Raw genomic sequence first — 25,185 nt, forward strand, 5'->3', positions numbered from 1 at the left:
CAAGGTCACCTCTGTCACAAGAAAAAATGATGGAAGATGAAGCAGTAGAGACCACGAAGTGGCAAGGGCAGCCAGCCAAGGGGTTGTTGGGAAGCTGGGCTGTGAGCCTTCACAGGACCCATGTTTGACTTAGGTCAGGGAGCTTTTGGAGACCCTGTGATGAGTCTTGTGTCCTTTAGTGATCTCACAAAGACTATGAGGGACTGCATCGATTCCCTCCCTTCGGTGATGTCTCTTTATTTTTCCCTTTTTTGCAGTGTGCCTCTCAGTCTGAGCAGCAAGTAACAGGATTACAGCTGAGCTACATCTAAAATAAATTGCACGAGCCTCCAAATAGAACAAAGGAGCAAAGTGCTAAATTTCTCATTTTATAAATAAAGCAGGAGAGGGAATATTTTTCAAGATTATAAATAAAATTCCCTTAATTAGAGATGTGAGAAAATGTTGCTAAAGAATTCATCAGGTACCAGGGATTTGCCTAATCTGCTCCTCTCCCACTATTAAATAGAGATCTGGGCTTGGAATTGACCCACGAAATTCATTTGCTCAGCCATCATACCACATTTCAGTAGGGATTGGGACTTGCGCACAGCCATAGGAAATACACTCCTGGGATGCACCTAACCAGTTGCCACACAACCTTTACTATAGCAGACTCTGCCCACTTTGAGCAGTATCCCAATTCACCTATAACACATACTCATACCCTGCCTTTGTGCTGTACTGAACAGGAGCTACCTACCCCTGTCCTACACTCAACACTTAGCCTACTCCACAGAAAGAACACAGCTGCTGAATTGTACCTAACTGCTGTCAATCACTTGTGCCCCACTGCTGACACAGCTTACATAATGCAGCACTGAAATGAGGCATACTAGATCTCTCAAGGTACACATGCATCTCTTTCCTTTGATCACACAGACAGGGATCAGGGAGAGGGGCTCACATACACCCCAGAGGGGCACAGCCCCTGAAATCACCTCCTAGCACAATCACAGCTCTTCTGCACTACACCTAACACAGTGAATGCAGCTGGAGTGCATACAGGTATTTCTCACTGGTTACTGACAACTTCAGCGGAGCAGAGTTAAGGTTGTGTGGGTGCATACCTTAACTCTGGTTTTCATGCATTTCAGAAGTGAGTTGGAAATACCTTAATTTCCTAGTTTTCACAAGTTTGAGTTTTGCTGAACTCAACATTCTAGAAGGCCACAAGATACCACCGGGAAACCTTAACTCTGCATTAACCAAGGTTTCTGTCAGTGAAAAAAGGAAATAAGATGGAATAGGTTGGATACCCCATAAATTCTGTAAGGAATATAAAGGCCCATGGTAATGCAGATAGGTCCTTTTCAAGTGCTGGGTTGATAGAGGAAGGAAGGGATGGTGAATCCCAGATGTCACTCACGAGATCTGTCACTGTCATCCAGGGCAATTTGTAAGAAACAGAAGAACAAGTTTCCATAGTTCATGTTTCTTTAAAGGCTCCATTTCAGGAGTCCAGCATCACATGATACCCTAATTTTCTTCCCCACAGTCCTGCTCCTTGCACACCAAGGAGACCTGCTTCCCAGACCTTGCCTGTCCCTCTCCTACACCATCAGATTCATATTCCCTCCCTCCCTGATATTCTTTTTCTTCTCTTTAATCCCGACTCTTCCCCGACTCCTGCCCCTGCTGTGAAATTCCCCCATCACTCATCATGTCTCAGGCAGACACAGGCTGCCCCATTCACACAGCCCCATTTCTCTAAGTGAGGGCTCTCAGTCTCTCACATGCTTGTTTTCCTGCAATTCAGAGGGCATTATCCCCTGTTATCTTGTGTTTGGGGCAGGCCCTTCCTGAGTGAGGGTCCATTTCTCCACTAACAAGGCCCACACAAGCAAAGCAAGTTGCTTCTGGAACCTCTCTTCTTTTGGAGGCCCCGCATCCCATGCGAGTTCTGGAACTCCACACTGAGATATCCCTTACCTTCCTCTCTAGCAGCAGGACCGGAGGAAGAGGTGTCAACCCCATCTTTTCACCTCACCAAAAGAGGAGGGAACTCATGGCCAGATTTCCCCATTCTAGCAGTTTGGGCACCTGCAAAGCACAAGGATGGCTTTGTCTCCTATTGTCATTCCCTGCTTCTGTCTCCAGTCTCTCCCCTGGGGAGGCAGAGGCAGTGTTTGGAAAAAAGGTACATGGCAGGTCTCCTGGTTCCTGACCTGCCCATTATCAGGGCTTGGATAGCAGAAATTTCCTGCATGGAGACTGAAGGATTTGCCCCTATTAGGGGACACTATCATCTCCATCACACACCAACTAATGGGCCACAAGCTCTTATCAAAAGCCAGGCAAGCAAGGAAGATGGTATGGACAAAAGAGGCTCAGGGCGCCAGTGTCTCCGTTTCTAGATCCTCTTGAGAGTTTCTCTGGAATAAGCATTATTCTAGCTCACACAGAGATGGACTTTTTTGGGTGCATGTGGGTAAGGGGTAGGGATTTGTTTGTTTAGCCTCCCTGTCCCCAGGCTACTGCCCTTTGAGAGAGAACAGGGTGTTCTTTGCTCCTGGCAGCCACACTCAACCTGACACAGTTGGTTTGGTGGGAGCCACAGAGCAGGCAGGGATGACTCATTCTGCCTCAATGGCTCATTCAGGAGCTGCAGGGAGAAGCTATTTATAACCAGCCCTTTCAGGTTCAGTGCAGCAGCATCTTCAACACAGGGAAAGGGAGGGGATTTTTCAGTTACAAATATAAACACTACAGTGCCTCCAGAGGCACCCAGCGAGCAGCTGACCTCAGCCAGTCCTCTATCCCAGTCCCTTTGTCCCGCTTTCTGCATGTGTTCTTGTCCCACCTTGGGCTCTGCCCATAACCCATCTGCACAAAACACAGACTCTTGCCACTTATCTAGCTGTCACCCATTCTGTCTGTCAGTGATCCTAGCAAACTCACTTCACTCTGTCTGGCTTGTCATTGAAGGAAGTTTCTTCCCTGGATGGTCTCAAACAATCTTCATACCAACAGGAAACCCCATCTAAAACCCTGTGAGGTAGGGTTGCCAACATTATATTTAGAAAATAAGGGACTGTTTTCTTAGCACACCCGCCGCACCCCTCCTCCCCATATTATTATTAATTATTATTATTATTAATCATAATAATAATAAGCAGTACTCACCTACATTCACCATGGGTATTTCTTGCTGCTTTTTGCAGCACTCAGCAACTCCCAATCTTGTTGTACAGAGATGAAAAAATAAGGGATGTCCCTTGTAATAAGGGACTGTTGGCAACCCTAGAGTGTCCCTTATATAGGAGCTAATGCTGTAATTTATGGGATTCCTGAGTTCTTTTCCTGACCCTGCCACAGACTCACTTTATCTCTCAGTGCCTCAATTTCTCCATATGTTAAATGGGAACAATGATACCCATCTTTGTTTAGCATATTGAGATCTATGGATGAAAAGCTCCCCCATGTTGTTGTTACCGGAGAAAAGGGCACAGACTAATAAGAAATCACATCACATAATAGCAGGGGACAGCATGTTCAAGAGAAATATTTTCTATAAGCATCTACCTGTCTAGATCTAAGTATTTGTGTGGCATGCATCATGGAGATTCTGAGCATGTTTCAGGATTCTGAATTTTATGTTAAAATAAATGGTTTTGATTTGTCTGTCCTCTAAGATGCTTTTGAAGTCAAGTCTGCAACAATCCAATGAGCTCCTGTTGTCTTGATATTTAGTGTGTGTCCCTTACCATATTCTTAAACCTACATGCATATTGGGAACAACTCAAAAGAGCTGCATGGCTCGCATCATTCTGGAACCCCTTCCCACAGATTCTGCACTTTTCAGCTGGCTCTGAAGCATCACTTCACCATGGGCCTCCTCTCTTTTCCCATTCCCACCTCTTTGTTTCTCATGTCCATTCACACCAACAAGCCCACTGCTCCTTCACTGTGTATAGCCATTATATAGGGCCAGTGCCTCCATAGGCCATCTGGCACATCCACAGCTGCTAAATCTATACCAGCAAGCCATCTGCTCTTCAGAGTTCCCCCAGCTGCCCAACTCCCTTCACTGCTGCTCCCTTACCTGGCTGCCTTAAATCATTGCACCCTGAACCTTCTGGGCTTATTGGCCCTATTAGCAGTGTCATTTTGTTAATAGTCTAGGCCCTGAAGCCATGAAATAAATAACTGACTTGTCCCTGTTTCCTTATCAGTTAACTATATGAATAGCACACACTTATAAAATAGCCAAGCAGTGATGCTGCAGGAATCATTCCTTTCCCAATGTCCAACTATGAAGTTTCTGGCTGAGACCAGTAAATGTGAAAAGACGTATTCTTTAGTGGGTGACCAGGGCTTGCATTGGGCTGATAGGCAGTGGTATGGCAGATCAGCACATCTCTCAAGCTGCTATCTTGTTCCAAATATCAGCTTTCACTTTTTAAAAAATCAGGGCTTTGTCTACACTTAAAATGATGCAGCTGCACCACTGTAGCGCTTCAGTGAAGATGTTCTTTGCCAACGGGAGAGAGCTCTCCCTTCGGCATAAAAAAACTACCTCTGCAAGCGACATAAGCTTTGTCTGCGGGAAAACTCTCCCGCCAACATAGAGCTGTGCACACGAACACTTATGTTGGCGTAATTTATGTTGCTTATGTGGAATAATCACACCCCTGAGCGACACAAGTTTTGCCGACATAGGCTGTAGTGTAGTCATAGCCTAAGTGCTATCTGCACCAGGAGTTAGGTTGGTATAACAGCATTGCTCAGGGGTGTAGTTATATCAACATAAATTGCTAGTGTAGACCAAGCCTCAGTGTCTGTCTATGATGGTTGCAAAGAGAAACTAAAAAATGTGAAATGAGTAATTGATGCAGAGGTGTTTACATGAGCCTGCAGAGAGCTTGGGACAATATCTCTGATAGATGGGAACTGCACCATTCATTTCAGTGAGGTGTGAACTCAGATGACTAGTGATGATAAATTACATGTCAACACTATTAGCTATTTCATTTCTCGACTCATCTTGCATAGGCCATGAGATGGTAGCCAGAGCTGTCCTTGGCCCATGGTCGCAGGATTACCCTTTCCAGCAGCTGTCTTGCCCATTTCCCCTTCTCTGCCCTGGACACGAGCTGGCACTTACCTCACCTGTTTCAGACCAAGTACTTCCTGCATATCTCACCATCTTCTCTTTGACTTAGGGTTGATGACACTCTTCAGGAAAGCTCAGGAGTTGACAACTACCCCCTCCAAGCCCAAGAGGCCATGATCTAAGTGCCAAGTGTGAGCTGCTCCTGGTCAGTCTCCATGATCCCAGAGTTGTCAGGGCCATGGAGGGGAGATCAAGAGTGTGTGCATGTCAGAGGCTCAGGAGGGATTTACCTTCCTGCAATTCCAATTGCTTGTTTTCTATCTGGGGAAAATCCCTTTTGACAGCCCGGGCGGAGAGCTTCTAATTCCCGTCTACGGCTCATTTTTCACTTCAATCCCTCAGCGAAAGGATTTTAATGCTTGATGGATTCAAACTAAATTATTTCCGTTCCTGTGGCTTTGCAAAAGCCTCTAGGGTGTGTGTGTATACAGGGGAGGAGGGCTGGGGCTTGTTTTCGTTACATTCCGATAATCCCCCTCTCCAAGGGAAATGCAGTTCATTTCTTCATTTAGGAGCTTCTTACTGATGATCCCTCTCATGCTGTCCTGGCTCTTAGATCACAGCAGTGCCCATAGAAGAGCTGCCATTTCAGGGGCAAATTAGTGTCCCTTTCCCCTGCTCCACACCAGTATTTCTAGTACAAATGTGTACACAAATAAAACAACCATTGGGATGTGCTCCAGGAATGGTACTGGAGTGGTGGTTGCCTGGGTGGAAACATACATCTTCCACAGCCCTTGCCTCTCATAACAGGACTCTTTGCAGGGAATGGGGAAGTAACACTGGTTATGAGACTAGCAATTACAGCCTGGTACATGGCATCACCTTAGCTGAGTTCTATTCCTATTTCTGCCATTGACTCACCATGTGACTGTGGGCAGGTCATGTCCTCTCCTGTGCTTAAGTTTCTCTTACTGTAAAATAGGGATCATGATGTCTGTCTCACAGCAGGAGCAGTGGTTGTGAAAAATAATCTATGCTTCTAAAGTGTTTTGAGATCCTCAGATGGGTGGGACTATAGAAGGGGAAAGTATTGTTATTTATTCCAGTCCCACGCTCTCCCATCAACAAAAGTCACTGTAGGGAACGATGAAGGGGCACTGCCTGTGAGAGAACTTGTTCCAGGCCCAGACTTTCCCAGCAGGAGGCTCTCTAGGGAATAGTATAGCCACAAAGGCTATGGAGAAACTCAGAGCTCCTCCAGTCCCAGTGTCTCCCAGAAGGCATCTGTTGGGTAAGTAAAGTATATTTTCAAAATGAAATCAGTACTATTTGCCCAGTTATAACGTGATACAAAGTGGCATTTCTCTGGTAATACCAACAAGCTGAGGACATCACGGGCTGTTTCCTGGACAGTGGCAGGAGAGATGGCCTCGTCTCTAGGGGAGATGATTGTCTGCTCATTCACTCTGTGAAAGATTTTCTTTCTTTCTTTCGTATATATAGAGTAAATAAAATGACCACAGAGTGCACATGCCTGAGAAAAGGAAGATACCCTAGTCTCCTCTCCCAGTTTCTCCTCTTTTTGTTGCTCTGTCTCATGACCTTTACAGAGGTTTTTGCATTGATGCTTGAGATTCCCCCCCACCCCCCACCAAAGATATCACTTCCCACCTCCTCATTTGCCTTTGATCACAGCCTTGCAGATGGCTCTGACATTGTACGCATTCCCTTCACCAGTGCAAAGCCTTAATCCTTTTAATAGCTGGAGGTTTTCAGTTTAAGTCATTTATTAATATTCATTCTTAATTGTAAAGCATTTTAGTGACATCTGAAAATCTGTCTTACATAACATCCTTATTCACACTTGAGTCCTTCAGATCTGGAGTGCCAGGGAATAACTCCCTCTCTCTTTTGATCTCCCTGTTCTGTCATTAATCCTTGTGCCTTTAATGCACAAAGTCATTAAAAACATACAATACACTTCAAGTGTTTAAGCTCAGTTAATGTATACTTAAAAAAAAATCCCACTGTATTATATGGAATGTGATTTGCTGTCATGTTTGCATTTAAGTGCTGCAGCAGACAGCAACAGAGCAGAAGACTCCATAAAGTCTTCTAGAGGTCTTGTTATGCAGATCTAATGGGAAGACTTTAGATAATAACGTGTGGTATGCTATAGAAAACTATGAGATAGAGAGAAGATTTTTCACAAAGTGCTGAGTGTCGCTAACTTTCTATATGCAACAGTATCAGAGGGGTAGCTGTGTTAGTCTGAATCTGTAAAAAGCAACAGAGGGTCCTGTGGCACCTTTAAGACTAACAGAAGTATTGGGAGCATAAGCTTTCGTGGGTAAGAACCTCACTTCTTCAGATGCAACAGCTCTTGGGAAGGGGAGCATGTGATAGAGAACCTAGGACTTGGTGTTTTAGAGAGTTGGGGATCCTGGGGACTAGGAGTAAATAGCTCACTTATTTTTATAGATATTCCAGCAAGGCACTGAGCCAGGGAAAGGGGAAAAGGATCCTAGCTGGTCCAGAGTCATAATGAGCCTTGTTCAGTTTGAAGTTCTTAGGTTTGCTTTGAATTTCCAGAAGATGATTATTCCTTTCCTGACTACAGTACTGAATCTAGTTGGTTCAGTTAGCTGCCAGCCTTTTCCAAATGTCAATTGCAATATTTGCATCTTTTAGTGAGTGCTTGAAGTAGTCTTTAAAATCAAATACTGGCCTCTTCACTGATGTGAACCTTCCTGTAGATGATTGGGAGACTTTCTTTAGGCCCAGAGCGCTTTGAAACATGTCCTTACCTCAGCATAGTTGAATAACAGGAGCAGCTGGTATCTTTGACTGAAAATCTGTTCTTACCAGGTTTTTGGCCAAATTCTGCAGACTTAAGTTGTTTGCATGAGCTTCTGTAAAGCATCTGGATATTTCGGTGTGTAGGGAAACTAGACTTGAACTCCAAGAGTTTGATCCTTCTCTCAATCACACTGGTGAAAATCATGAGTAACTCCATGGAAGTCATTGGAAGCAAGCTGGTGTGAGATCAGTATCAGGCCTCTTAATCTTTTGATGTTTTCCCATTATTAGTCCATGGGGGACACTCCTATGTCATTGCAGAGCCTCCTTCTTCCCTTTTAGACTAGATAGTTCAAAACCAGGCTGTTGTTTCCTCTGAGCAAAAGACTCCACCACCAAAACTTGTTTTCAATAGGATGCTGTCAGATTAAGTTTGGCTCAGATCTAGGTGGTGTGTAGGGAGGAAAAAAACTTTGGTAAGACCTTAAACCAAGATAATTGTTTCTATTAAATTAAAAATTAAGTAAAGTCCAGTGGAAACAGTGTTGTGAGTTTTTAAAGAAATAAACAACACCATCCTGTGTTCATAATCCAAACATTGTTGCATAGAGGTAGTGAGTACATGAGAAACTGAAAGTGAAGTTGACTTGAAACTGACTAGATACCCAAAGTGAAGTGACTGCCCTTTTCAGTTCATTGTACAGGCTGAAAGAAATGCAAAGAGTAGACAAAGAGCATTAATGCTACATTAGATTTTGAAAATTATTTCAGTTTTCATACACTGCAGTGTTATTAATAACTAGATAAATTAGAGAAGTGAGCTTGAACATCAAATCTGAACTGCTTCCTTCATCCCAGGTTGGAAAAGGATGGGAGAATGGATCTGGACCTATTCCTATAGTTTTAGGATCAGGGTCACATCAAAAAACGAAAGAAGCCTAGTTTCTTGCATCTGGCTTGGATGCTGCCCAAGAAGACAGGGAAAAAATCATTTCTGTAGTCACAATACTTAATAGTTTGTACTTAAATAGAAATCCTTAAATAGAAATAAAACGGTTTCAAAACACTTTAGAAAGATGGATAAGTTTAACTACCTACTTTACATATAAAGTAACCAAGGCACAGTGAGGTGAAGGGGCCGATTGTTATAGGTGCCACTCAGTATGAGAAAAGATTACAGCATCTGGCCTCAACTGTCTCAGATAAGGTCACAGGGGATCAGAGAGGGGACTAGAACACAGGTGTCCTGACTTTCAGCCCCCGTGCTGTATCCACTAATTTGTGCTACCTCAAAAAAAATAGGGAGGTGATTTTTGCCATTGCAGGTAACTTTGAGCGCCTGTGTCTTATCTTCTTAGTAAGATCAAATATGGCCTGTTTGTTGTATTTTCATCTAAAACATGCTCTACTCTTTCCATATGTGCTAATTTGCCCCTGTAAAAACTTGTCTCCTTGCCTTATGGAAAAGTACTGTAGAGTTTAATAGCAATGAAACCAAGACATTTCTCTAGGTATTTAGTAAGGTTCTATAAAAATTGGTTTGAAAAACCCTATAAAATGTAATAGAAAATGACAACCTTACAATGGAGGGTTTTTTAATCATCCTATGGAATTTAATAGAGGATTCTATCCCTGCTATAGAATTCCATAGGATGGTTCAGAAAAAATCTATACTAAGGTTATTATTTTCTATTCAATTCTATAGGACTTTTCCATAAAAGTGAGGATCCTTCATCCTAATCCAATCTAACCCCCTAGAGGCATGTTAGGGAATTGAACTTCATTTCTGTATCATGCAGTTTCCATCAGAAATGGAAGTACCTCACACCAATACTTTGTGAACTTTTTCTTGGTCTTGTTTTGCCTGCTAGGATTCGTAGCTACCCCACTTTCCATCCATCTTGACAAGGTGCTGGCACAGTCACTCTGTGCTGCTGTGCCTGTGAATTTGTGACATTTGCGAATGCACTAACACCTGGTTCCTTGTTCTTCACTTTAAAAAATTCAGCCGAATGTGCAAGTGTCCAAGATTTATTTTAGGCCTACAAATGGGGCATAAAGTATGCCTAGTGCACCGGGATGTAAGTCAGGAGACCTGGAGTCTATTCCAAGCTCCTCTGCTGTCTTGGTATATTTGCTGGACAAATCATGTCAACGTCCTGTGTCTCAGTTTCCCCATCTGTAAAATATGGATAATGATTCTCACCTTCTTTTGGAAAGTGTGTTGCCATCCTGGAAAATGTAGTAAGTACTCAGATCTGGGTTGTAGTCCCTAAAAAAGATTTTGTGCTTTTTGCCCCCATGTGGAATATTTCTTAATGCAATCCTCTTTATTGTTCAGTTTGTGCTCTAGTATATAGGATTCAGTGAAAGCTCAGTTAAGTGACATGGGTTTTAAATTGCCAGGGAACAGGGAGCCAAATAAGAGCTATGGCTTGAGGCAAATCTCATACCAAATCTCAGGTTTATTTGTCTATCACAAGATTCAGTCTATTAACATCACTACTAATTATTATAACAATTTCCAGTTCTATAGTACTTTTCACCCTGAAAGATCCCAGCTCTCTTTTCATACTGTATATCTAGAGATCTTTCTCCCACCACTGAAATGCAGCCATCTCTGAGGTGTGACACCACAAGCGTTCTGTATTTATAACAGTAGGAGGAGAAGTGAGCAATGACTTCAGTTAAAACTGAAGGGAAAGTTAGGCAGAATGGCCCTGATCCTAAAAGGTATTTAGGTGCCTAACTGTCATTGAAATGAATGGTAATTAAGCATTGAAATAACTTTGAGATTCTGGGCTAATTAACTATTCAAGCTGTTAGGAAATCAGGGTAGTACTCAAACTCTTGCAAAAAATATTATTGGATCTTTTAGTGACTATGAATCCTCAGTGCCTTTGTGTTATGTTTCATGCACAAGATGATACCTCGAACAGCACAGTGCCCCCTAACAGTGTGATAGGGTGTTGGTTCAGCATTGACTCAGAGAAAAGAGGGCTCTCAAACTTTTCATATTATGATCAGAGTTTGGGGTTTTTTTTGCCTTCCTCTGCAGCATGTGGGTGTGAGTCACTTGCCAGGATTATCCGGGTATATCTCATTTAATCATTTCCTTGCCATTGCAGAGGCCTCAAGCACTGGTGTATCTCGGTCTTTCCTATTCCCTCCTATTCTCTCCCTGTGAAACATAATCTAGTTTTTTATGGGTCTTGTTTACTTTGGTCTTATTTCGGTTGTTGGGTTTAGTGTGCGGGTTGTGTTGGTGGCCTGTGCTATACAGGAGGTCAGACTTGATGATCTAGTGGTCCCTTCTGGCCTTGAACTCTATGATTCTATATTTGGGTGCCTAAAGTTAGGAACCTAAATCCATATTTAGGCACCTAAGTAAAAGTGACCTGATTTTCAGAGGTGCTGAGCTACTGCAGCTTGTGTTGATTTCTGTGGGAGTTGCAGGTGCTCAGCGCCTCTGAAGATTAGGCCACTTTTCCTTAGGTGCCCTAGCCAAGATTTTTACATACATCATTTTAACACCCAAGTTTGATAATTTTGACCTGAGTCACCAGCACCACCTCTTGCAATCCCCTGGGATTGCCTTAGACAGCTCTCAAGTTCTAAACAGACTTAAACCTGCTTAGTGTATGTGAATTAGGTCCTGATCCTGCAAGAATCCCCTTGATTTTAAGGGTCAGATCCCAGCCTGAGGTGATGAAGCTTAAAGCTATTGTGGTTTATCCTCCTCCCCACAGTGAACAGAGTTAAGCTGAAGCTGGTCAGTGCATGTCCATATTTTCAGACTCATGTTTTCATTTCTGTTTATTGGCTGTATGTGCCAAATTGTCTCTCCAGAGCTATGTTCTAATGGCACCTTGTTGATTTTGTACCATTAGCTATGTTCATTATGTAAAATCTTTGCAATGAAGGGAGAACAGCTGCCCTGGAGCCTGGAGATAATGAGTGAATCACTCTGGCCAATCCAATCTGAGTTTGAGTTCAGGTTATTTATTTTACACCCTTATCTCTTTTGCTGTAATAACTGAGTCCCCCCTGCAGTGTCATGATGGAAGCTCATGTTTTAGTTGTTATATTGGAGAGACCAATGGATGAAAAGGAGCAACTGCTTGTGTCCTAATTTCTCAAACACCCGGCAGGGGGTGGCCAGATGAAATGGCACAAGAATCTGTCATCATCTGCAAATGGCACACACGGACACTTCATTCCCAGTGAATCCTGAATTGCAGACAAGAGCCTTTTCCCATCATAAGGTCAAGAGGTGTCCTCTACCAACGATGAACTGGCTGCAGCAAAGATCAGCGTGCTAGGCTATAAGTAAAGGCAATAGCAATTGCCTCGGTCCTTCCCCAGTGCAGATCCTTGCTCCCATTCCATCCCTCAAGAAGCCCTCCAAATGCAACCCCTCAATGTCTGGCAAATAGGGTGTGATAAATAGATAGTAATTTTTCCTGGCTGGCACATATTAAAAATATGCCAAAGCAGGCAAAAATGGAAGACATTTACCACATAGGCAGGGATACTTTCACCTCTGCTCAGTTCAACTCAAGAGTCCACCTATCTCTCTGAAAAGAGGGCACTGCTCATATGACCCAGGTGTCATTTTAGCCCTTCCTCTCTTCCCTTCAGGGGAAGAGATCACTCCATCACATGACCTGATTCCTTGGGACTGCCTCATCCTCCCACAGGCTGGAGGCTGTGAGCTCCCAGAGGAAGCAGGGTGTCTGGGAGATTTGGACTCATCCAGGAAAGATGCCTGGGAGAGCTGGGCTCATCTAGGAGAGTATTGAGAGGTCTCTTGTGAAAACTTTTCCTCCCATGTTAATTGTTGTGCTCAATTAGAGCTAAAGATGAGCCAATTGATAGAACTTTCCTTTCCTATTTACTCTCTGGCACCATATGTTTTTTTGCCCTGGGACTTCTGCTTGCCATCCACAGACTGGCACCACGTGTCCCTGCTAGAGCCATGTCAATACTGCTTTTATTTTTTTACATGGAGAATTCTTCTTTTTAACACAAGGACTCAGAAATCTACAACTTAATGTGCTGCCCCATCTGCCATGTGGTTTACCCTCCCCTTCTCCAATGCCACAGAATGCCCTGCTAGGTAGAGGTGCACTGTGAAGTGGATCACAGTTTGGTAGGGAATGGGTCTGGCTAGAGGAAGGACCACAGTTGTCCATTTTGAGTGCAGAGTGAATGGATCTGCAGGGCCAACCCAGCTTTAAGGACTGAGTTAATTCCCTTCCCAGCCTGTAGGGCTAGACCTGGGTCTGTAAGAGGGAGCTCAGAAGGATGCAGCTCTAGGAAGATTCCTGGGTTTGTTATGGAACTGAGTCGGGGTGAGCTGCTGCTTCTCTGGAGCTTGGGTGAAGATAGGCCCTGCTCTTTGGCTCAGGGAAGCCCTGCTGTATCTGTCCCTTAGAGGGGCAGGGCATTTCTTACATTTCCTTTTCTGCTTGGTGTGGCCAATTGCAAAGATGTTTAAAGTTCATTGATGTGTGCAATATCATCTCTTGCTCTAAGTGGCCCATCATGATAGCAACACAGGGCCCTAGCCATGCAAAGGTCTGCATCTTTCCCTAGCATTATCATGACAAGAAATGCTGTTTGCCCCTGTATCTTTCTCCTTCACCCCATTGAAGATTGCTCCCATCTGCCATGTCCCCGCTGTCCTGCTAGAAGGGCACCACCTGATTCTCCCTCTGACAGGCCTTGCAGCATCACTACCCCCCCTGTAGCTAAGAGGACAAGACAGAGCTCTCATATTTTCCCCTCCTCCTCTTCTCTCTTCTCTCTCAATCATTCTTGGTTCTCTCACACTATCTCTGTTTCCTGTAGGTTTTCTCTTCTCTCTTGTAGGCTGCTGTCTCTGTCTTTCTATCTCTGCCGCCACTTAGATTGCTAAACCCTCTTTCTTTCCCATCCCTCCCCAGAGTCCCCACGGGCCACTTTTGTCCCTTTCCTCTTCAGAGTTATTGGATTGCAGAACCCAGTCCTCTCCTGGCTGCTTGCTGCCCTTCACCTAGTGCTGGCTGAAGTGAGCTTTCTGTTCCCAGTGACACTGCATGTGTAAGTAACCAGAGTGGATTTGAGCACAGTGATTACAGCCAGAACAATAATGCCTTTGTAATGCTGTGGGGATTATTCTTCTCCTATGGAGTAAGACCTGAAGAACAACGCCACATCGTCAAGCAAACAGAACCTCCAGCTGTCAATGCTGTAGCTCCCTTTAGAGACAGACACATGCTTGGCCAACTGCAATTCCCCTGAAGGCAGACACTTGGCACCCTTGTTCCCATTGAAACACACTGTGATTCTGCATCATCATTTGACAGAGACAGAGACATGGTAGAGGATGTGCCACGGGACAAGTCCCCTCTCTAGCAACCCAGCAGCTCTGCCTAGTCCACCTTTGCTTTCAGTTTGTTCATCCTTCTCACTACTTCTTCCTTTGATGGATGATTCTATAATAAAATGACCTTCTGGAAGAAAAAAATCTCTTCTAATTTCTATCCTATCCCCTACTTCTTGAATTTAAATTCCTACTCCTTTCCTGTACCAAAATGGGTCTCTGTAGGAGCCTTTCACACACTCTTATCATGCTTAGATCCCCATAAAGGCAACAACTTTCAAGACTAAAACAAGTTCAGTTTCACCTCACTTTCCTCAGGAAAGGAATCCTTGTTCCAAAAAATCCTCAGTAAACATCTTTCTACCATTATCATTTCAGAATGCCTTTTCAGTCGCAGCATATGAGCCAAATTCTGGTTCCATCAACATCAATGGCAAAATGCCCATTGGCTTGCCTGGGAACAGGAGTTGGTCTAGCATGTTTTGGAGTGATTCAGAGGCTATTTCATGAGCAGCAGTATTGGGCTCAGCACTCTACAGAGCACAGAGGAAGAGACGGCCTGTCACCCAAGGAACTTACACTCTACATTAAATAGCCAGTACAGTTTGGATACATAATGCCATAGCTGCTTGTCAGATATCCAAGCAGTGATTTATCCCTTTCTTTAAGGTAATGTCCTACCCTTGATCCCCTGGCAGGATGCCACTAATGGGTTTCAGAGGGCAAGATGGGATCTTAATAAGAAGAGAGCGTTCATTTAGTGCACAAGGTTAGTGAGTGAGTTCAAAGCTAAAGCAGCCCTGTGGAAGAAGGTCTGAATGTGATAGTGGGAGAATGATAGAAAAGGAATGCTCAGGAGGAGATTGAATAGGGGCTTCTGGGAGTCAGGACTCTTCTATTCCCAGCTCTGTCATTGACTAGCTATGTGACCTTGGGTAAAAGTCATTTTAACTTATCTGTGCCTCAGTCTCTCCACATGTAAAATGAGGATGAGACCTGCCTGTCCCATACGTGTAGTTGTGTTTGTAAAGCACTTTGAGATGCTCAGATGGAGGTGCTCCTTGGAGAGCAGAGTGTTATAGTTTTCATAGAAGAAGGTAGTGTTACTCCAAATGCAAGTGTAAGGAAGACAAGAAGCAGGAAAATGTAATACTGCAGAAAGATCTGTTCCAACGAATCACAAAGCCCATGGCCTCTCCTTCCTCAGGCATTTTGGGACTTCACAGTTTGTCCTGGGACATTTCTCACTCATCTCACTGTCAAGCAGTTCCTTAACAGGGCTGCTCCCTAGTCTCTTTAATACAAACTGAAATGTACTCTTTTGAGTTCCCTTTAGGACAGATAATACACCCCTGGTTCCTTTGAGTCCTGTTCCATTTCTTCCAGGCCCTTTTCACTAGTGCTAAGGAGGGGCAAAAAGATTCAGATCCCAACAGCAGAGAGCTTTTGATAATTGTTATAAAGACTGAGCAGGATTTTTACCACTTACAGGCAGTACTGCATTCATAATTACCTGCTGGAATGGGACAGGCACCTCCGTGCCACCTGCTGACATTGAGATGCCTATGACTTTGGGAATGGAATGCCATCCCCTTTCTCTGATTTTGAATTACACAGATAGCTTTGATATTAGTTCCATCTCAGGAAGAAGTGAGTGCGCATGTTATGTAATATAATCTTAGTGTCTCAAGGATTCTGTTCTGTCCTCTTGTGTACTGCCAGATGGCATAGAATATTCATTCTCTCTGGAGAGATGTCCATATACATCTAACAGCTGGATTTATGGTGGTTCACTCTGTAACTGGGCACTGTTGTTCCTTGGCATTTGGCTCCTGCAGATCAGCTAGCTCTTTAGTATTCAGTCGATGCCACACAGCCTCTTGCCTTACACTGCGATCCCAAGATTAAACTGTCTGCAAGAGGACATAAGTGAAGAACTTTAAAAGCAAATTTGAAAGGAGGGGCTATTTCAGATTCTCCAAACATGTTCCTTCCCTGCTGAGACCCAGGCCTGGGTTAGTGAACAACATGTGTTAGATCCACGCTCTCACTCTGTCCCATTCTGCACTTGCTTCAGCTGCTGCCTGTTTCCTTGCTGCTCTGTTCTATAACATGGCTCTTAGGCTGCATTGTTATTGACTCAGTGGAGCTGTTTCTTACCTTCATCCCTGAAATACTCTCCAAAGTGATGAATCACACACCTGCATAAGTGACTCCCTTCCCACAAATGAGGCATCTGCTCAACATTCTGCAGTCCTCAGTTGATTGAGACAGGGAACTATAACCCATATGCTGGCAGTGATATCACCACAGTCCTCAGAAATAGCCCCAATAACTTCATGCTTCTTCACAGCAAGCAATGTCAAATAGCACTTCAGTGGTGTTAACTTCCTCACAGCAGGGCACTGTCAGTGCCAGATGGGACTCTAGGAATGCCAGCTTCTCTAAAAGCAGTACCACGTCAATATCATAACTCCAGCACTATGGGCTTCTCCAAAGCACACCTAATGTCTGTATGAGTTCCTCATTATGGATTCTCATACCAGTGTGCTGTTGAGTGTGAGCTTCCTTGCAGAAATGCCTCTTCAGTATCCATGAGTTCTCCAGCTACAGTAGTTCTAGCGAGGACTCTGCCTCTCATACATGTAACCATACTGCTTCTGGAGTGCAATTCTAGTTTAATATTATAAAATATGAACAACCAGTTATACAAAAGGGCAGCTGGGCTGTAATTAAGAGCTAGAATGACAGTGTAGATTTGAGCAGGAAATTGCTACTGGACAAGTGTCCTCATCACAATAACCACTATCACAACTGGCACTAATTAGCCATAGAAATTGGACTCTTCTCTTGACCCTAGAGAGGGCTTGAGGCATATTGTGGGAGAATCTTGCACAGCAGCTGAACATGCTGTATCTGTTCTGTAGCTAAGCGCCTTCAGTCTCCAGGACTGTTAATGAAACATAAGCACAACATGCAAAAATAGGGGAAGGGGAGAGTGTGGCCTTTACTCACTGAGAACATGTGTCTAATTGGAATATTTAGCGCTTCTCTTTGTCCAACAACAACTGATTAAATTTTAAAGCCCCTTTTCAAACCTGTCACCCTTTGCGAATAATGTCCTGGGTTTGATTACAGTAAAACTGGAGACACCAATTTCTTAGAAACAAACGTTTCTTTATTTTTATAATGGCCTTGAACCAAGGCCCCAGATCCATTACCAGGCTTGCATCTGAGTTCACAGGAAGAAGCTATCTCTAAAATAGTCTGAACAACTGACTCCAACCCTCCTGAACTTTGAGAACTTTGAGATTTGGATCAGGAATCTGAACCGGGGCCGCCCAGAGGATTCAGGGGGCCTGGGGCAAAGCAATTTCGGGGGCCCCTTCCATAAAAAAAGTTGCAATACTATAGAATACTATATTCTCGTGGGGGCCCCTGTGGGGCCTGGGGCAAATTGCCCCACTTGCCCCCCCCAGCCCTGATCTGAACCTCCAACTTTTGGAGTGTTTTGATCCAGGGATTTGTTCCTGCCAATTATACCAGTAAGAAGTTTGGATCCAGGTCTAAGATTCCAGGGATGTATTACTTAAGCAGTTTGAGCTCCCTAAAAACAGTGCTCAGAAAATGCCTGCTAGAACTCTGTGGAATGTGGAGTCCCCGATTGCAGCGCTAACTACCACTTTCATAGCTGCGGCATCCTCACAGCAGTGCACCAGTGGAAGCCATCACTACACCAACGGGAGCTTTCTCACAGCAGTGCCTTCAACTCAACTAGCACCCCAGCTGTGTGAGCTTCCCCACAGTAGTGCCCTGCCGCTGCCCTCTGCAGTGTGAGCTTCCCCACAGCAGTGCTGTCCTTTGCCCTCTGCAGTGTGAGCTTCCCCACAGCAGTGCTGTCCTTTGCCCTCTGCAGTGTGAGCTTCCCCACAGCAGTGCTCTCCTTTGCCCTCTGCAGTGTGAGCTTCCCCACAGCAGTGCTGTCCTTTGCCCTCTGCAGTGTGAGCTTCCCCACAGCAGTGCTCTCCTTTGCCCTCTGCAGTGTGAGCTTCCCCACAGTAGTGCCCTGCCGCTGCCCTCTGCAGTGTGAGCTTCCTCACAGCAGTGCCAAACTTTATTTCTTATCAGTAGCCTGATTTAGTCCCTTTTCTGCTGTCCGCTTTCCTCTCTTCAAGTTCATGCTCACACAAAAGAGCTGGGCCGGGGCTGCTTGGAAAGTTGATCACCCTGCAAGTCAAGGCGGGGGCCGGTTCCCAAGACTAGGGAAGGAGTTTAATGTGAAGCGTCCTGGGGTGTTTATGGTGATGCTCATTTTCTGCCTGACACCGAACCGGTTCCCTCAGCCCCTCTTGGTGGGTGAGAGGGACGGATTCGGGTTTCAGGCGCTCGGACTCCCCTTCACGTTCACGCACCACACGATCCCCGGTTAAAAATTCATGCAGCTGCCGCAGCGATCTCCATCCTCCCCCAGCCTGCTGGGAAGCTGCAGACAGCGCAGCCCGGGCTGGGTGGGGGACGCCACGGAGCGCCCTGCTTGTCTCCCAACGCCCCCGGGTCGGCTCCTCTCGCTGGGGAGGGGAGGAGGAGACTGAACGCCTCACCTGAAGGAGCTACGCGTCGGCCCCTTGGGCTGCCAGCAAGGGGAGGGGGAGGCAAGGCTGCTGCTGAGGAGACGGTGCCCTCCAGCCCCCTGCTTCCTGGCGGAGCCAGTGCCTTCCCAGGCCATTGTCTGGAGCTGTCACATGGGCTGTGGTGCTGAATTTAAGCAGATTTCTGAAGGACATACCACGAGCACTTCCTCCAGCCTGCGGGGACTGCCGGGCGGAGAGCTTCCCCCAGGCAGCCGCCGCCACTGGGCTTAAGATGCTTCTGTAGCCTCCCCGAGATGAGCTCGCCCATTGCAAAGAGCGAATCCAAGACTTCGCTGCTGAAGGCAGGGGGGAGCCGGAGGGCTGCGGCAGGAGCGGAGCCCCAGCCCAGGAAGAGCCATGCCCGGGACGGGAAAGGGCAACCCAGGTACCCAGCGAGGGAGCTGAGCAGCCAGGAGCAGCTCCATGGGGACCCCAGTTCCAGGAGGCCACTCTGCCACCCAGGAGTCAAGGAGAATGGAGTGAAGGGGATCAAGAAGCAGTCACATGGACAGGGTGAGAGCCAGCCAGAGCCAGCAGAAGGAGGTCCAAGCAGAGGCAGCAGCAAGGAACAAGCGAGGACATCTAGGCATCATCACCAACATCACCATCACCACCACAAGCAGCAGCATCCCAGCCTGGACCAACAGCAGCAGCACACCCAGAGGGATGGGGAGGAGAGGGAGGAGGACTTTTTCTTCGGTCACAGAGAGGGGTCTAGCAGAGAGTCCCTAAAGCTCTCTGAAGGCTCGTCACCTCTGTCCAAGTCCAGCAGCAAGTACTCCACCAAGTCCAACAGCAGCGACAGATCCGGGGAACCAGATCCCCTCTTTCATCAGCTGCACCCCATTCTCAGCTCCGTCTTTGGCCAGGTAAGGACCAGAGTGTCTCACATCCGCCCTCCTGCCATCCTCCCCCAGCACCCGCGTCTTTCTGCCCCTTTACACATCTTTGGCTTGCCGGCTCAGAGCCCTCCTGTGCTTTAGAGATAAGCTCACAGCTATAAATGCACTGCTTCCTGGCTGCCTCTGCAAAACTTCTCTGAGCCATTTGCATCACAGTGGTGCAAAGTTAAAGGGGGGGGTCTTCCTTGCAGTTGTGAACTAGGGTGCGTGTGTTTGTGTGGAGCAGGAAGGTTTGTACCGCGGATGGGCACGGGATAGGCTCAGATGTGCGGGCTGGGAGCTGACTTTGCGAGTGTCTATTGATAAAGGGAGGGGGGCATCTGTGCACTTTGTGCCTTCCCTAACGAAAGAACAAACCCCGTCAGATCAATGGCTAATAGGAATTCCCCTTGGGAGGCGGACACTGCCGCAGCTGCCCTAGTCTGCTGTGTGACAAAGGGCTCTTTCTAGTTGGCTCTGCATGTGCTGCGCGGTGTGTGGTGCTCTGAGAGATATCAGGCAATTAATTCTATTTCATCCCAGCACCAAAATGAATCCCACCCCTCACCTCATCCCCCTCTCTCCTTGGTTCACTGAAAATCCACTTTAGTTGTCTGAGCTAAATTGTGTCTGTGTCTGGGGGGGAGGAGGGAGTGAGTAAAAGAACCTGATCTGAAAAACACATGCAGAGATATTAGAGTCTTTCTCGCGCCCTTTCTTTTCTTTATATGTTTACTTCTCTTTAAGGTACATTTATGTGCAATGAGAATATGAATCATTTATGATGGCAGAGCTGTCAGAAGAAGGGAGGGGGACAAAAAATCCTTCTGACCCAATTCTGAAACCCTCTCAGTCAGTGTGTTGAGATGGAACAGATGCTTTCAGTGTTTGCAAGCTCTTTCTGTGCGAAGCTGTTGTTTTAAACTGCGCCTGGTAATGAAATTACCCCTGACAGGGCTACTCTTTAAAAGTGAAGAGGCAAAGGGAGCCTCGCTTCCAATTTTCATTTAGAACCATTATGGGATGTTACAGTACTGGGAAATGTAATCTCCAGGAAGATTAATGTAACTGCAATCTCCCAGAAGCACAACTGTAGGTATAAACCAGTAGCTTGAAGTGCTAAATTCCGGTACAGAGAGTGATCAGTTAAACCAGAATTAGGATTTGTGGTTTTGTTTTATAGACAAAGCTGGCTTGGGAGGTTCTGTAGAAATGTCTAGTCAAGTTGGGGTGGTGGAGAGAGGAAGGGAGGAGCAGAACCTTAGTAGTCAAGAGCAAGGACAGTGTGCACCAGGTCTGTTTAGTTCAGTGTCAGAAAGTGCTGTCTTCCTCTGATAACCTTGACTGCACTGAAGAAAATCAAACCTCACCTGTTCCCCTTCCCCAGGACTTTGCATGATCAACAATAGTTTGTTTGTTGGAATATGAATATTATTGTTGCAGTGGACTCAGAACTAGTATTTCCCCCCAGCCCCACAAACAGGACATCAAAACTCAGAGATAAAATCTTTCAATAGCAACATTCAGGGTCCTGGTCAGTGCCAGTGCTCAACTAGGTGACAAAGAGCAATATGCCACCAGCATATTTGGAAATCTGTGGGCTAAATTCTGTTCAGTTACATCTCTGCAACTTGGCTGACAGCAGTGGGGATGTAACTGAGTGTGGGTTTTAGCTCTGTAGCACTGCATGGCCTCAAAGTATCAGAACCACAAAATCAATCCATACCAGGGTCCCCAACACAAAAGCCATTGTCTACCTAGTTTTTAATTGTCCTTTTCCCACTGATGGAAACTGGCTCTGAATGGCATCTTTATTATATCAGTGTTGCCTACCCACTTTCAGGTGTCACCACCTTCTACTGCATGCCATAAACTCTGCAAGATTTAGTCCCCCCAGTTCAACAATGCCGGCTTGCTTACAAGAAAGAAGGGCACAGATGAAATGCTGCTTCTGGCTCTTTTACCCAGTGCATAGCCCCTGTGCTTGTGAATAAACAGAGATCTTTCTTCATAGCCTGACATCCTGTATCTGTGTCTGTCTGCCTCTTGCCTTCTCTGAAAGGATTTAGATGAAATGACCATTCAATGGATAATGTAAGACAGGAGTGTGGAGTGGGTTGTAGTAGGAACATTTGGGAATGGGTGAACACAACAATGCAGGAATGCCCTGGTAGCTACAGCGTGGAATGCAGAAATAGTTGGATGCAGGAGCACAGGCACAAAGTAAAGAAAATTGTAATTGTAAAGTTCAGGAATGGATGGAGGCCCTAGGACAGAAGCAAGTGCGTTTTGTCATGGTAATAGAAGGGATGGAGGCTGTATCCCAGGAGTGGAGAAGTGAATGTTAGCAGTTGAATAGAAATGTGAGTTTGCAGTAGTAGGGGAGGACAGGAAATTATTCCTGTAGGAGCCCAAGTTTCAATCATGGGTGGATGCAGTGTCACAGGGGTGCAGTAATGCCCAGGATTGCAGTATAGCGTGAAAGGAGTTGCAACACCCATTTATTATACACTGTAATTAGAAGAGAGCAACAGCACCATAAACAGTTTCTTTAGTCCAGGAACTTCTAGCTAACACACCCAGTCCACTGTGTTGTTATCACACAGTGAGTGAAGCAGTTAAAATAAAATTTTAGTGACACATTAGGAGGGGAGCACAATGCTGCAGATTTACAGCAACGACAAAGCATGATCCAGGGGCACCAGTATGTTTTGCCCCAATGATACACAAGCAAAACGTCCTCCTCTACTTACATAGTGGTGCAATGATATGGCCACGTATGCAGAATACTACAGTGGTACAATCAGACAGGCAGAAAACATTGCAGGGATGACTTCACACGGTATTTCATTATTGCAGTAGCAGTGTGAAATAGCAGCCCAGGACTCCAGAGTTGTGTCTTAGGCAGATAGATTTGTAACTGTACAGGAAGAAACACAGAGCATGGACAGAAGTGCTATAAATATATAACTGGTGTGCTAGCACAGCTATGTGGTGCATTGATGGTGTATGCTACAGGCTAATGCTGAGGCACGGTACTGTCAGGGTACGGTAATGCAGAAAGAAGTACTTTATTAACTACACTCAAGGTACGCTGGTATTGTATATAGAGCAATAGTGCTATTTCAGTGCATTGTACTGTACTGCAGTAGTTCAGTGGTGCATGGATAAACAGATGTAGGGTGGTGTAATAGTGTATTAGTATAAGCCACTGTGTCACATTAGGCTAATGACATATTAGTATGTTGGCTCTGTGGAGTAATACATAATATTATAAAAGCATTTTACTGTGGTACTTATGCTTGGGCGTTGTACAGCACCAGAGCGACTTGATAGTACAGTCCTGACAATGCAGTAATATAATAACACAGTCCTGGGGCAGTATAAGGAAGTGATACTGGTGCAGTGTGCGCGTATTTTGGCAGTTCAAGGATGGGATATTTGTGTAGTGTTGTAGCTTGCCAGCATAGTGGTGTAGCAGGTTGGCAGTCTAATGATAGAGTAATATAATATTGTAAAGGCATGATATACAGTCTCATGGCAATTGTACTCAGTGTGATGTTACCACAGGGCTGTGCCAGTCTGGCAGTGCAGTGTTGTTGTAATACCATAAAACAGTGAGTGAAATGTTAATACAGTGCTGGAGGGGAGGATTAATGTGAATTAGTGAGAGTAAAATTAGTGCAGTATTATGGAAATACAATTTTGTACAGTGAACTTAATGCAATGTTGTTATGGTCCAGGAGTAGTTTCTTAGAGTGACAGTGTAGTGGTGAGATATTAGTGCAGTGGTGCAGTAATGCAGCTGGGTGGTAGAGGGATACTAGTGCAGTGCTGCAGTGGTGTGGAAGAATGGCAGTGGCAGGAGGATAGCAGTGCAGCAGTATGCGGGTGGGAGAGTGGTGCAGTAGTATGGCAGCCTGGTGTTCGATGTTGGAGCAGCAGCATGGCAGCATGTTGCAGGGATGGTGGTGCAGTAGAATGGCAGCGTGGCAATGGGATGTGGCAGTGGCGCAGAAGTGTGGCACTGTGATATTGGTATAGCAGTAATGTGGCAGTGTGGCAGGAGAGATAGCAATACAGCATTAGTGTGATAGAGGGATAGCAGTGCAGCATTAGCATGGCGGCAGGGAGAGAGGAGCACAGTTAGTGTGACAGAGGAATAGCAGTGCAGCGTTAGTGTGGCAGCAGGGATAGTGGTTCAGGGATAGCCGGGCAGAAGAGATAGCACTGCAGCGTTAGTGTGGCAGCAGGGATAATGGTTCAGGGATAGCCGGGCCGAAGGGATAGCACTGCAGCGTTAGCGTGGCAGCAGGGATAGCGGTTCAGGGATAGCCAGGCAGAAGAGATAGCACTGCAGCGTTAGCGTGGCAGCAGGGATAATGGTTCAGGGATAGCCGGGCCGAAGGGATAGCACTGCAGCGTTAGCGTGGCAGCAGGGATAATGGTTCAGGGATAGCCGGGCAGAAGGGATAGCACTGCAGCGTTAGCGTGGCAGCAGGGATAGTGGTTCAGGGATAGCCGGGCCGAAGGGATAGCACTGCAGCGTTAGTGTGGCAGCAGGGATAGTGGTTCAGGGATAGCCGGGCCGAAGGGATAGCACTGCAGCGTTAGCATGGCAGCAGGGATAGTGGTTCAGGGATAGCCGGGCAGAAGGGATAGCGCTGCAGCGTTAGCGTGGCAGCAGGGATAGTAGTTCAGGGATAGCTGGGCCGAAGGGATAGCACTGCAGCGTTAGCGTGGCAGCAGGGATAGTGGTTCAGGGATAGCTGGGCCGAAGGGATAGCACTGCAGCGTTAGCGTGGCAGCAGGGATAGTGGTTCAGGGATAGCTGGGCCGAAGGGACAGCACTGCAGCGTTAGCGTGGCAGCAGGGATAGTGGTTCAGGGATAGCTGGGCCGAAGGGATAGCACTACAGCGTTAGCGTGGCAGCAGGGATAGTGGTTCAGGGATAGCCGGGCCGAAGGTATAGCACTGCAGCGTTATCGTGGCAGCAGGGATAGTGGTTCAGGGATAGCTGGGCCGAAGGGATAGCACTGCAGCATTAGCGTGGCAGCAGGGATAGTGGTTCAGGGATAGCCGGGCCGCAGGGATAGCGCTGCAGCGTTAGCGTGGCAGCAGGGATAGTGGTTCAGGGATAGCCGGGCAGAAGGGACAGCACTGCAGCGTTAGCGTGGCAGCAGGGATAGTGGTTCAGGGATAGCCGGGCCGCAGGGATAGCGCTGCAGCGTTAGCGTGGCAGCAGGGATAGTGGTTCAGGGATAGCCGGGCAGAAGGGACAGCACTGCAGCGTTAGCGTGGCAGCAGGGACAGTGGTTCAGGGATAGCCGGGCCGAAGGGATAGCGCTGCAGCATTAGCGTGGCAGCAGGGATAGTGGTTCAGGGATAGCCGGGTCGAAGGGATAGCAC

This window comes from Emys orbicularis, chromosome 16, assembly GCF_028017835.1.
Source record: "Emys orbicularis isolate rEmyOrb1 chromosome 16, rEmyOrb1.hap1, whole genome shotgun sequence".
Lineage (NCBI taxonomy): Eukaryota > Metazoa > Chordata > Testudines > Emydidae > Emys > Emys orbicularis.